At 38.2% G+C, this 13454-nt stretch overlaps 1 protein-coding gene across 1 annotated transcript in view; it reads right to left on the bottom strand.

The window, feature by feature from the left end:
- Nucleotides 1–13454, bottom strand: part of KCNH5 (potassium voltage-gated channel subfamily H member 5) — a 354554-nt gene that overhangs the window by 96700 nt on the left and 244400 nt on the right. The window lies entirely within an intron of this gene.

The following is a 13454-nucleotide window of genomic DNA, read 5'->3' on the forward strand; positions in this document are numbered from 1 at the left end:
CTATTTCAGAAAGTGCCATCCAACAAATATTTCTTGACTGTGACTATGTCTGCTACACACTGTACTAGATACGAGAAGGCAAAGTTAACAAGACGCAGCTCTGTTCTCAAGGTTCTAACGATCTAGTGAGAAGGGCTGATGAGCATATGGACAATACAGCACTGCATCATAAATGCTTGTAGACTAGTTTGGCTCTCCTCCTATTGGAAGAGCACAGTCTTGAGGTGGTCAGAAAAAGAGTTCCAGAAAAAAGTTAGTATTTCATCAAAGAGCCAACCAAAATGGGGAATTAACATTCATTTTGTTTTAGGTGGTGTTACAGAAATTTTTCTTCACTAAATCAAAATTCAGGATTATGGACTTGACTCCACATTGGAGGCGGATTCCTATGAACCAGTTATGAAAAAACAAAATCAACATAAGTACCCATCTAACTTGACATGCTGGCACTGGCTAATAAAACTCTACTCTATGCTCTTTTCATTCTGAAATTTTTCTTTTTATAAGTGAATTCATGTCCAGAGAGTGAAAAGAGTATTCACCAGCCTCATGTAGCACTTAGGCAGCTGAAAATGTCTGCAAGATAGGCATACCATTTTGCACTGCAGCCCTTGCTCATTCTGATCTTTGACTCCTAAAAACCACTTTGACTCCTAAAAGCCATGGCAGAATTCAAGGCCTAGACATCCTTTAGAAGAAGGAGCAAATGGTAGAAAGATGTTTAGAGACCTATGGGTAGTGAATTTTTATTGCCTGAAGCTTTCAGAAACGGCAATTAAAGACCATATTAAAATGGACAGTATCATCACATTTAATCAAAGCATCACTGAGGTGGATGGGATTACAGAAATTAGTACCACCCACTTCAAAGACTCATGCACAAAATCACTTAGAATCCTCCCCCGCCTCTTTTAGTAAACTATTCCTTATAATCAAAAATGTTTTTCTTTGATAGGACTTCAAGCCCTCAAGCTGAAGTCCAAGTTGATTTTCCCCCCATTAAGTTATACTGCATACTGTTTTAATATAAATTTTTTTTTCCCTATGATAATCACATACCAAGCTTTTGAAAATTACCTAAGGCTTAAAATATTCCCTGACTATTCCTCTTATTGGGGCTCACTATTGATGAAACTCTGGTTGCCTCTCTGTGGAGGAGATGAGCTCACCATAAATGTAAAGATCATTAATTAAATTACGCTTTCATATCCCTTCCCTTAACCTTTCCTAATATTGGACACATTATGTCACATCAATCATCTCTTTGGGCTTGTTTTTCATATTCCCTCTTTCTGAAAAGTCTCATTTTTTTGAGGAAGGGAGTGCCTAACAGTCTTAAAAGCAATTGGCACTTTGTGTTCACATCATCAGTTATTTTCTATAATCCTGTAGTGTTTCCTTTAATATATTTATGCTTAGTGACTTCTGGCAATCTTAGTAATTTAACAGGCACTTACTGAGCTCCTACTATGGGTCATGTCACTGTGTTAAATCCCTGGAACTACAAGAATAAACACGACACTGCCTTTGCCTTGAAGGAGTTCTCCATTAAGTAGGGGGAGGTAGGTGGGTAAAAATAATTATAGTACAATGAGAAAGTGCCACAATAGGGGGATGGCCAGGGTGACATGGGAGCTCATGCTGCCTGTTGTTGTTGTTAAGTGCCATCAGGTTGGTTCCGACTCACAGTAACCCTATAGGACAGAGTAGACCTGACCCATAGGGTTCCAAGGAGTGGCTAGTGGATTTGTACTGCTGATCTTTTGGTTAGCAGCCGAGCTCTTAACCACTGTGCGACCAGGGCTGCTAGGGGGGTTACTTCTTATGACCTTGGTATAGCATAATAACTACCAGGATGGGCTCAAGCATACCAACAATTGTGAAGACAGCACAAAACTGGGCACCACTTCATTCTGTTATACAAGAGATCGCCATGAGTTGGAGCTGGCCCCACAGCAACTAGCAATAACAAACCTCATCTGTGAAATGGGAATAAAAATAGTGCTTATTTCATAAGCTTATTGTAGGAATTAAGTGAGGGAGTGGCAATTTGTCCCAGTTTGGCTTGGCACATAGCAAAGGGTTAAGAAATAAGAATTTGTATTATCCCTATTGATATCTTTGAATTATGATGTTGGTGAAGAATATTGAATATACCATGGACTGCCAGAAGAAATAACAAGTCTGTCTTGGAAGAAGTACAACTAGGGTGATCCTTGGAGGCAAGGATGGTGAGACTTCATCTCATGTTCTTTGAACATGTTATCAGGAGGGACCAGTCCCTGGAGGACATCATGCTTGGTAAGGTAGAGGGTCACCAAAAAAGATGAAGACCCTCAACCAAATGGATTGACACAGTGGCTACAACAATGGACTCAAACAGCAACGACTGGGAGGATGGTGCAGGACTGGGCAGTAGTTTTATTCTGTTGTACATAGGGTTGCTATGAGTCGGAACGGACTCGACAGCACCTAACAACAACAGCAACTGTTATCCCTATTGAACATGACCATCCCTACAATTTATTGTTGGTCTAACTCTCTACAAAAGTAATTTACATTTTTCACTTCCTACTTCTCTTTGAATTCTGTATTTTGTCTGTTTGATGAGGCATCAGACAGAATGAAAAAAGTATTTCAGAATATTCCACTCATTAGCTAAGGTTAATATTTTTCCAAGTTGAAAATGAAATTAGCACTACAAAAGCAAAATAATAATAATTTAAAAATACACACACACACACACAAACATTACATTGAATAATTTAATAGAAAAATGGATAGTTCTACTCCCATCCACTTACATTGCAGGGTTTTTGAATAATTTCAGAGTCATTTTGGTAACTGTCATTTTATTTTAATTATTTCCTTTAGGATTCATGCTGCAAATGAAATCTTCTAATATCTGCAATATTCTAGTTTAATGGCATATCAAAAGAGGATTTTATTACATTTTTAAGTGTATATTTCCCGTTTTGCTTTATTTCACGTATGACACCAACTCATTTATTATTTTGATTGATGGTATATACTAATATCCACATGTCACAAAGTGACTGGCATATCCCTTCATTTCCTTCTCTGCCTATATCTCTGACTCATCTGTCAAAACACAGGCCATTCCCTCTCTCAGTCATAAATACAATTTACACACAGCTCTATCACAGAAATTAGTAATGTATAACAACAACAAAAAACAAACCCATTGCCATCAAGTTGATTCCGACTGATAGCCACCCTATAGGACAGAGTAGAACTGCCCCATAAGGTGTCCAAGGATTGATAGGTCGTAGTTTCGAACTGCCGACCTGTTAGTTAGCAGCCAAGCTCTTAACCATTGTGCTACCAGGGCTCCTCAGGAATGTATAGCAGAAGAAAATGAGAGTAAAAGGGGTTGTGATCTGTATCTTTTTTAAAACAATAGCACAAATTAGTAACATAGAATTATAAACTTGAAAGGATCTTTAAGATTATTTAGCCCAGAGATTTCAAACTTTTATTTTCAGTAGCAATATCCTTTTTTTTTTTTTTAATGAAATCTTACCTGCAGCCCTATGTATAAAATACATACAAGCAGAATTATTTTGGGCGAAGCTATGGTGGGGAGACAGACTCCCAGGCAAGGAGGCAGGGCCCAGTCAGTCATTCATTCAACTCATATTTATCAAGTGCTAGTTATGTGCTAATTATGTTCCCCGCACCGTGTTGGTCCTTCAGATCCATAAACAAAAACTCTCATGGTACTTGCCTCCCTAGAGTTTCCAACCAGGCAGTTTGAAAAATCACTGTGCCTAGCCCAATGCCTCATTTTACAGATAAGAGAATGTATTCCAAAGGGTTATTTGATTTGCTTAAGGCCTGTCTTAGTCATCTAGTGCTTCTATAACAGAAATGCCACAAGTGGGTGGCTTTAACAAAGAGAAGTTTATTCTCTCACAGTCAGGTAGTCGAAAAGTCCAAATTCAGGGCATCAGCTCCAGGAGAAGGCCTCTCTCTTTGTCAGTTCTGGGGTCTTTGTCATCAGTCTTCTCTTGGTCTGGGAGCATCTCAGTGTGGGAACCTCAGGTCCAAAGGATGCACTTTTCTCCTGGTGCTGCTTTCTTGGTGGTATGAGGTCCCCCTGTCTCTCTGCTTGCTTCTCTCTTTTATATCTCAAAAGAGATTGGCTTAAGACACTATCTAATCTTATAGACCTCATCAGTATAATTGTCATTAATCCATCTATTACATCATAGTGATAAGATTTACAACATATAAGGAAATCACATTAGAAGATAAAATGGTAGACAATCATACAAGGAATTCATGACCTGGTCAAGCTGACAGATATTTTGGGGGGACACAATTCAATCCACGACATTCCACCCTTTGGCCCCCCAAAATTCATGTCCTTGCCACATGTAAAACATATTCACTCCAACAAATCATACCATTAAATCATAGCAAGTCTTAATTCAATTCCAAGTCCAAAATCCAAAAACTCCTCTTCATCTGTGAAATCCAGAATACAAGTTATCTTCTTCTAAAGTACAATGGCAGAACAAGCACGAGCTAGACATTTCCATTACAAATGGGAGAAATTGGAGAGAAAAAAGGCATAAGAGGCACCAAGCAAGTTAGCAGAACACATTACATTAATCCTCAAAGCTGTTAAAATAATCCTCTGTTCTCTGAGACAATTTACACAATGGTCATGCCCTCCAGACTCTAGGTATTGGCCACACTCTCTAGATTCTGAGTGGAGGCCCCTTGGCTGCTCTGAGCTTCAGCTCCACCTTCCAGGCCCACTAGGGAAACAACTCTGTTCCCTCAGCTTTAGGTGCATCATTTGCCTAATCTATCTGAGTGGCAACTTCACCCTTTGAAACCCCAGAGATCACAGCCATACCTTTTGAAACTGAGGCAGCTCGACTTCTTGTGTTTCTTGTCTCTTCAGCTTCTTGGGCTGTTGGCTCCTGGGCATCTGCCTTGATGGGGCAAGTGTTCCAAATCTCTGTAGCTCCACTGATGTGTCTGGAGGCACCCCACTCTGCCAGGAAGCCTCCTGTGCCAAGCACTCAGCCCTATCGCTCCGTGGGTCGTCTCACACTGGTCTCCTAGTTCTGCTTCTGCCAGCTCTCTGCTGTTGCCACATCTCTGCACTGCCGGTTCTCTGCTGCACTGGTCCTCTGTCGCTGTCACTCCTCTATCCATTCACAGTTTCAAAACTGCTTCCACATTTTAGGTATCTCTTAGAGCAGCACCCCACTCCTGGTACCAAATTCTGTCTTAGTCATCTAGTACTGCTATAACAGAAATACCACAAGTGGACGGCTTCAACAAAGAGAGGTTTATTCTCTCACAGTCGAGTAGGCTACAAGTCCAATTTCAGGGCATCAGCTCTAGGGGAAGACTTTCACTGTCAGTTCTGGAGGAAGGTCCTTGTCATCAGTCTTCTCTTGGTCTGGGAGGATCTCAGCACAGGAACCTCAGGTCCAAATGATGTGCTCTGCTCCCGGTGCTGATTTCTTTGTGGTATGAGGTCCCCTAACTCTGCTTGCTTCTCTCTTTTATATCTCAAAAGAGATTGGCTTAAGACGCTACCTAATCTTGTAGACCTCAATATAATTGCCACTAACCCATCTTACTACATCATAGGGGTAGGATTTACAACACATAAGGAAATCACATCAGAAGATAAAATGGTAGACGAGCATACAATCATACAAGGGAATCATGACCTAGTCAAGTTGACAGATATTTTGGAGGGATACAATTCAATCTATGACAAGGCCTATCAACAAATTACTGAAAAATGCTCCCATCGGAGCCCAGGACTCTTGAGTTTCAGCTATTAAGCCATGCTCCTGAGTGAAGCTAAAGCAAATAAAAGATAACTCTTGGAAACTTCAGATGCTTCTGGCTCTTTATGTACTACAAAGATACAGATGCTAATTTCTGAAAATCTATTTAAGTTCCAATTAATCAAATCAATCGTTTATTTTATTAGGAAACCACTAAAGCCTGACCCCGGACCACAAACAGCCTAGGCTATATTGCAAATTTCTTTCCATCCTAAACAATTTAATTTCAGCTCCAATAAATATACTGTATGCATGAGTTTGTTGGTAAAAATTAATCAAATCAATAGTTTATTTTATTAGGAAACCACTAAAGCCTGACCCCTGGACCACAAACAGCCTAGGCTATATTGCAAATTTCTTTTCATCCTAAACAATTTAATTTCAGCTCCAATAAATATACTGTATGCATGAGTTTGTTGGTAAAGACACTAGGATGCATTCGCAGTTATTTGTTTATCCCACTACTATTTGCCATGGGGAACACATTTTCTTTGAAATACACATTTTATTGTATGTGTTAAAAGGAACTGAGTTAGAGATTGGTAAAGTGAGCATTCAATAAATGTTATTTTCCTTCTGGGTCCCTTTCCCATCACTTTCATCCACTATGGTATGAGTAATATGGGTAGTGCAAATGGTTAAGTGCTCAACTACTGGCTGAAAGGTTTGCAGTTTCAACCTACTTAGAGGCACCTTTAAAGACAGTCCTAGCAATCTGCTTCAGAATGGCCACAGCCTTCAAAACCCTGTGGAACAGTTCTACTCTGTACTTATGGGGTCACCAAGTGTCGGAATTGACTCAAAGACAACTAGCAACAATGTCACAAAGGCTTAGAATAAAGTGAATTTAAATACAAAAATTAACACAGAAACCAAGGACCTAAATCAAGGAAATGGTTGCCTAGAGATAGCCAGAAGAAGAAGGTTTTATCCTCTTTCTTATGCATCCTTTGTACATATTTAAAAATGCATTTTAATATTCATTGTACAGAATCTTGGAAATATAAAATGAATAAGGAAGACAATAAAAATTATCCATATAAATTTTTATACATGTATATACCATGTTCATAAAACCTGGATATCTAAAGTTTTGTTCTCAGCTCTCAAATTATAATCATATCCTATGTTGTGAAATAATGATTTCAGAAACAATTTCAATCATTGCATACTAGATCATCATATAGCTATAACTCAATTAATTTAACCATTACATTATCTTTGGATATTGAGATTTCCAGTTTTCTCTTTCATAATATCAAATTACAACAAATACTCTTGCACCTATATTAGATTGCCTAAAGTCAGGTTTTTAGAAAGGGTTAAATTTAAAAAATTTTTTTTTTATTGTTTTTTACAAATTGCTTCCCAGAAAGGGTGTATCAATTTATGCTCTAAACAGCTGCATATGACAGTATCTTCTTACACTTCCTTAATACCTGTCTCTTAAATCTTTCATATGTGCTTGAAGAGAAAAGGTAGTTTCACCTGAAATGAAAGAGAGACCGAAAGCTGGAGAGCTTCACTCTTAATAAAGTTAGTCTGTTACTACTGCTACCTAAGCTTGGTGATCACAAACTGAACACTTTAATCAATCTATAACAAACTTCTAGTATGCAACTGAGGACAACGGAAATAATTCTACCTGAAGGTAGTGAGCTAAACAAGGCTATCTCTTGAGGTCTTTACTGCTCAAAAATCAATGATTTTATCGATTAAATCCTCTATCCAGTTGATTCCAATTCATAGGGACTCTATAGGACAGAGTAGAACTGCCCCATATGGTTTCCAAGGTACAGCTGGTAGATTCGAACTGTTGACCTTTTGGTTAGCAGTCAAACTCTTAACCACTGTGCCACCAGGGCTCCATCAGGAGTAATGCAGTGTCAGCTAATTAATTGTAAGTGAAGAAGATCCTCCTATTTTGTTTCTTGGGATAAAGGAATAAAAGCATTAATAACATTTTGGTAGGCATTGAAGCTACCTCTCACATTCTTCAAAATTCCTGCTTCTTTTGATGCAATTAAATTATGCGCTGCTAATCAATCTCTCCTTGGGAATCCAATTGCATTGGTATTAAGCTAGTGAAAATCAGTGGAAAGAATCAGGCAAGTGACATTTGCACAGGGAACATTTTTACAATCCTTCTTGGGAATGAGCAGCTCTAAGATGGCCAACATGCTGTAGAGTGAAATAAAATTCTCTACGGGAACTCAATTCTCATTCTTTTGATGGGAAGATGAGAAGGTTTACCATTATCTAAAAAAGTGTAACCACATAGCCATGCGGACCAAGAGAGAGTTCCTGTCTGGATGTCATTCCTCTAATTTCTAGGGGGTATCAAAATCTCCAGAGTTGTCAAGGTCTCCAAGGAATTATCTCAGGGACAAAGTGATAAAAGAAAACCAAAGCAAATTAACTTCTATTATTTAAAAGTAAAAGGTTATATTTAACAACAGAAGTCTACTATAACCAGTGAGAGATTGTAGGTAAAAATTCATGGGCTTCACTTTAGAGATAAATTTCCTGTAACTAAACCTTATATACAAGAATGTGACTTAAAGGTTTTTGTTTAAAAATGAGAGAAGAACCAATTCTGATCAGGTTTTCCACAACCTTGGTTTTGCAGTAAAAATGAATAGTGAAAATAAACAAAGAGCAACTGTTAACATTTTTAACATGTTGAAGCTGCCATTGTTTTGGGTCAATAACTTTCCAAAGTTAGGGATCTGATGAAATTTAGAGTTTGTGGTATTGTGCTCTGCTCTTAATTTCATTTACGTGCAGATATTTGACTAAGAACACCTTTCTACACATATGAAAATATCTTCTAAAATTAGAAATACATTTTTAAATATATTTGCCTAATTACCCTGAAGAGTGGAAACAACTCATAGAGTTATACTGCAATGCACTGAGGTTTGACAAAGGTATTGGAGAAGCTGGGTCTAATTAGAAATCAAATAGCACAGTAAGAGGTAAAACAACTGATCAAGTTATTTTTTGAGTCCTCGCTGGGCTAAGTATTGGACCACAAAACAATTTTCTCACCTAAAAGTGATTTATTTCTTCCCTAAAAAGTATTCAAGAATATAAGCAGTTTCCAACCTCAAAATAATAATTGTTAAGTATTATACTATGGCTCTATAATTGTATTTTCACAGTCATTAAAAACAGTGCTGTAAAACAGTATGTAATGAAAAGAAGGAAAATATTAAAATGTGTTATTAAGGAAATAAAGCAGATCTGAAATGGTTGTATGCTTCATGGTTTTAAGACGGCAGAATAAGCAGTGGTTCCTTCTTGGAGAACCCGTTGCTTCACGGTAATTATTCAAGGTATACATATATATAATATCTTTTGCAGAGTTTTAAAGAAAATTGCAAGTGCTTTTTCTATTTTTTCATTTCATTTTTTACTTTGTTTTTGAACTTTCTAGCCATATATATTTTTTTTTTTAATTTTTATTAAGCTTCAAGTGAACATTTACCATTCCAATCAGTCTGTCACATATAGGTTTACATACATCTTACTCCCTTCTCCCACTTGCTCTCCCCCTATTGAGTCAGCCCTTACAGTCTCTCGTTTCGTGCCAATTTTACCATCTTCCCTCTCTCTCTATCTTCCCATCCCCCCTCCAGTCAAGAGTTGCCAACACACTCTCCCGTGTCCACCTGATTTAATTAGCTCACTCTTCATCAGTATCTCTCTCCCCCCCACTGACCAGTCCTTTTCATGCCTGATGATTTGTCTTCGGGGATGGTTCCTGTCCTGTGCCATCAGAAGTTCTGGGGAGCATTGTCTCTGGGATTCCTCTAGTCGCAATCATACCATTAGGTGTGGTCTTTTAATGAGAATTTGGGGTCTGCATCCCATTGGTCTCCTGCTCCCTCAGGAGTTGTCTGTTGTGTTCCCTGACAGGGCAGACATCGATTGTGGCCGGGCACCAACTAGTTCTTCTGGTCTCAGGATATTGTAGGTCTCTGGTTCAAGTGGCCCTTTCTGTCTCTTGGGTTCTTAGTTGTCGTGTGACCTTGGTGTTCTTCCTTTGCCTTTGCTCCCGGTGGGTTGAGACCAATTAATGTATTTTAGACGGCTGCTTGTTGGCATTTAGGACCCCAGGTGCCACAATTCAAAGTGGGATGCAGAGTGTTTTCATAATAGAATTGTTTTGCCCATTGACTTAGAAGTCCCCTCAAACCAAGTTCCCCAGACCCCAGCCCCTGCTTCGCTGACCTTTGAAGCTTTCATTTTATCTCAGAAACCTCTTTACTTTTAATCCAGTCCAATTAGGCTGACCTTCCTTGTTTTGAGTGTTGTCTTTCCCTTCACCCAAAGCAGTTCCCATCTACAGATTGATCAATAAAAAGCCCTCTCCCTCCCTCCCTCCCTCCCCCCTTTGTAACCACAAAAGTATGTGTTCTTTTCCGTTTTTTCTATTTCTCAAGATCTTATAATAGTGGTCTTATACAATATTTGTCCTTTTGCAACTGACTCATTTCGCTCAGCATAATGCCTTCCAGATTCCTCCATGTTATGAAATGTTTCAGAGATTCGTCACTGTTCTTTATCGATGCGTAGTATTCCATTGTGTGAATATACCACAATTTATTTACCCATTCGTCCGTTGATGGACATCTTGGTTGCTTCCAGCTTTTTGCTATTGTAAACAGAGCTGCAATAAACATGGGTGTGCATATATCTGTTTGTGTGAAGGGTCTTGTATCTTTAGGGTATATTCCGAGGAGTGGGATTTCTGGGTTGTATGGTAGTTCTATTTCTAACTGTTTAAGATAACGCCAGATGGATTTCCAAAGTGGTTGTACCATTTTACAATCCCACCAGCAGTGTATGAGAGTTCCAGTCTCTCCGCAGCCTCTCCAACATTTATTATTTTGTGTTTTTTGAGTTAATGCCAGTCTAGTTGGTGTCAGATGGAATCTCATCGTAGTTTTAATTTGCATTTCTCTAATGACTAGCCATATATAGTTTTTGTACTTTATTTTTTTTACAAAATTAACAGATATCTATGCATGCGTATTTAAGGATTTATTGTATTTTCTAATATCATACCAAATTTTGTTAAATAATAGACTATGTTTACCTTTGGATATAGCAAATCAACTGAATATTCCTGTCTACAAGATTTGTTTATATAAACTGTCCTTGCTATTAAGTGATAAACAAGAAAATAATTTTTGAAGACTGCGATCATGATAGGACCCCTGGTACTGCAGTGGTTAAAGCTCTCAGCTGTTCATCCAAAAGATGTGGAGAAAGATGTGGCAGTCTGCTTCTGTAAAGACTACAAACTTGGAAACCCTACGGGGCATTTCTACTCTATCCTACAGGGTTGCTATGAGTCAGAATTGGCAGTGGGTTTGGTTTTGTTTTTTGGTGATCATGATGATAAGGAAAGTTCCTTTTAACATAAATTTCAGTGAATAACATAGCAAAGGAGAAAAAAAAAACAAAACTCCAGATAATTAAAGAAATTTTAAAGCAACATTCTTCCTACTGGCCATGATCTTTTTAAAGTTACCTATGACAAATGATGAACAAACAAATCTTTCTTGGAATATGTACAGCCAAAATGCTTCTGAGAAGCAAGGATAGTGAGACTTTGGACATGTTATCAGGAGAGACCAGTCCCTGGAAAAGGACATCATGCTTGATTGAGTAGAGGATCATCAAAAAAGAGCACAACCCTCAACAAGATGGACTGACACAGTAGATGCAACAATGAGCTCAAGCATAATGATTGAAAGGATGGCACAGGATCGAGCAGTGTTTCATTCTGTTGTACATATGGTAGCTTTGAGTCTGAACCGACTCAACAGCACCTAACAACAATGATGTCCCAACTTCTTTAAATGAATGAATTCTTCTCATAACCTGTGGGTGGGAATGAACTGGTACCACTGCTTTGGAACATCGCTTGGCTCTACTGACAGAAATTGAACATATGCAAACCCTCCCATAAAATGCTATTGCTGTTGATTCCAATGCATAATGACCCTCTAAGTCAAAGTAGAACTGCCCCACAGGTTTTCCAAGGCTGTTATCTCTACAGAAGCAAACTGCCATATCTTTCTCCCATGGAATAGCTAGGGGGTTCAAACTGTCCGCCTTTCAGTTAGCAGCTGAGCATTGAACCACTAAACACTGAACCACTCAATAATTTTGCTTCTAAGTATCTGTCCAACAGAAACGTCTATGTACATGCACCAAAATGGAAGACCAAGAGTATTCACGGCAACACTTCTTAAAATAGCCCCAAAATGAAAATCACCCAAAGATTGATCAACATTATAAAAGAGAAATACATTGTGGTATAGTCATACAATATGTTATTCAGCATTGAGAATGAAAAGAAGTAACAGCTAGACATAACATGGGTGAATCTCAATGACATAATGTTGACTGAATAAAAACCTGACACAAAACTGTATATTCTACATAATTCCATTTACATAAAGTTCAAAAACTGGAAAAAACAATCTATGGTCCTGGATGTCAAGAAAGAGGAAATCTTGTGGGGCAGAATTAGATAATGCCTGGAGGGGACATGAGAGGAGTTTTTGGGGTTCTAGTAAGTGATTTCTTTGGGTACTGGCTACACAAGTATGTTTACTTTGAGAAAATGTTGTCAGGCAGTTCATTGATAATATAAATTGACCACTTCGTAAGTATGTATGTTATGTTTTAACTAAAAAGTTTACCTTAAAACCACATTACCTCATAACAGGTACTATCTATCATAAATAAATAAAACAGAAATTGGAGTTGCCAAATAAATGGTAACAGTTATTTCTAGAATAATTGGAGTTGAGAACTTTTGTCTAAACCTACTAGCCATCCAATAGAGAGAGAAAACTAAAATTCCTAAACACGTGTATCTCCAAATTATTTATGCAGTTTAAGATATATTGTTTATGAGACCACTACTATAAAAACTCATGAAAAGGTTTACACATAAAAAGAAACAATCTTTGTTGGTTATGGCTGGGCAGGGGGTGGAGATGGAAAAACACTAAATAAACAATAGCTAAGTGGTAACTTTTGTGAAGGGTAAGACAATACACAATCCTGGGGAAGCCAGCACAACTTGTACAAGACAAGGTTGTGGAAGCTCCACAGACACATCCAAACTCCCTGAGGGACTGAATTACTGGGCTGAGAGCTGTGGGGAACATGGGCTCAGGAAACATCTAGCTCAACTGGCATAACACAGTTTATAAAAAAAAAAAAATGTCTACATTCTACTTTGGTAAGTAGTATCTGAGGTCTTAAAAGCCTTTGAGTGGCCTTGTAAGATACTCTTCTGGTCTCACCCCTTCAGGAGCAAGGGAGAATGAAGAAAATAAAAGACACAAGGGAAAGATTAGTCCAAAAGACTAATGGACCACAACTACAATCTCTTGCAGATTCCAATAAAACTAAACAGCTACCAACATTATAACCCATCAATTCTGCTTCTAGGTATACACGCTAGAGAGAAATGAGGGGGTATAGTCACCAAAAGACATATAAAACAATTTTATAACATCTTTGTTCATAATGGCCAAAACTTAGAACCAATCTTAATGTCTATGAGGCATAGGATGAATA

The sequence above is a fragment of the Elephas maximus genome, chromosome 10 (assembly GCF_024166365.1).
Source record: "Elephas maximus indicus isolate mEleMax1 chromosome 10, mEleMax1 primary haplotype, whole genome shotgun sequence".
NCBI classification, from domain to species: Eukaryota; Metazoa; Chordata; class Mammalia; order Proboscidea; family Elephantidae; genus Elephas; species Elephas maximus.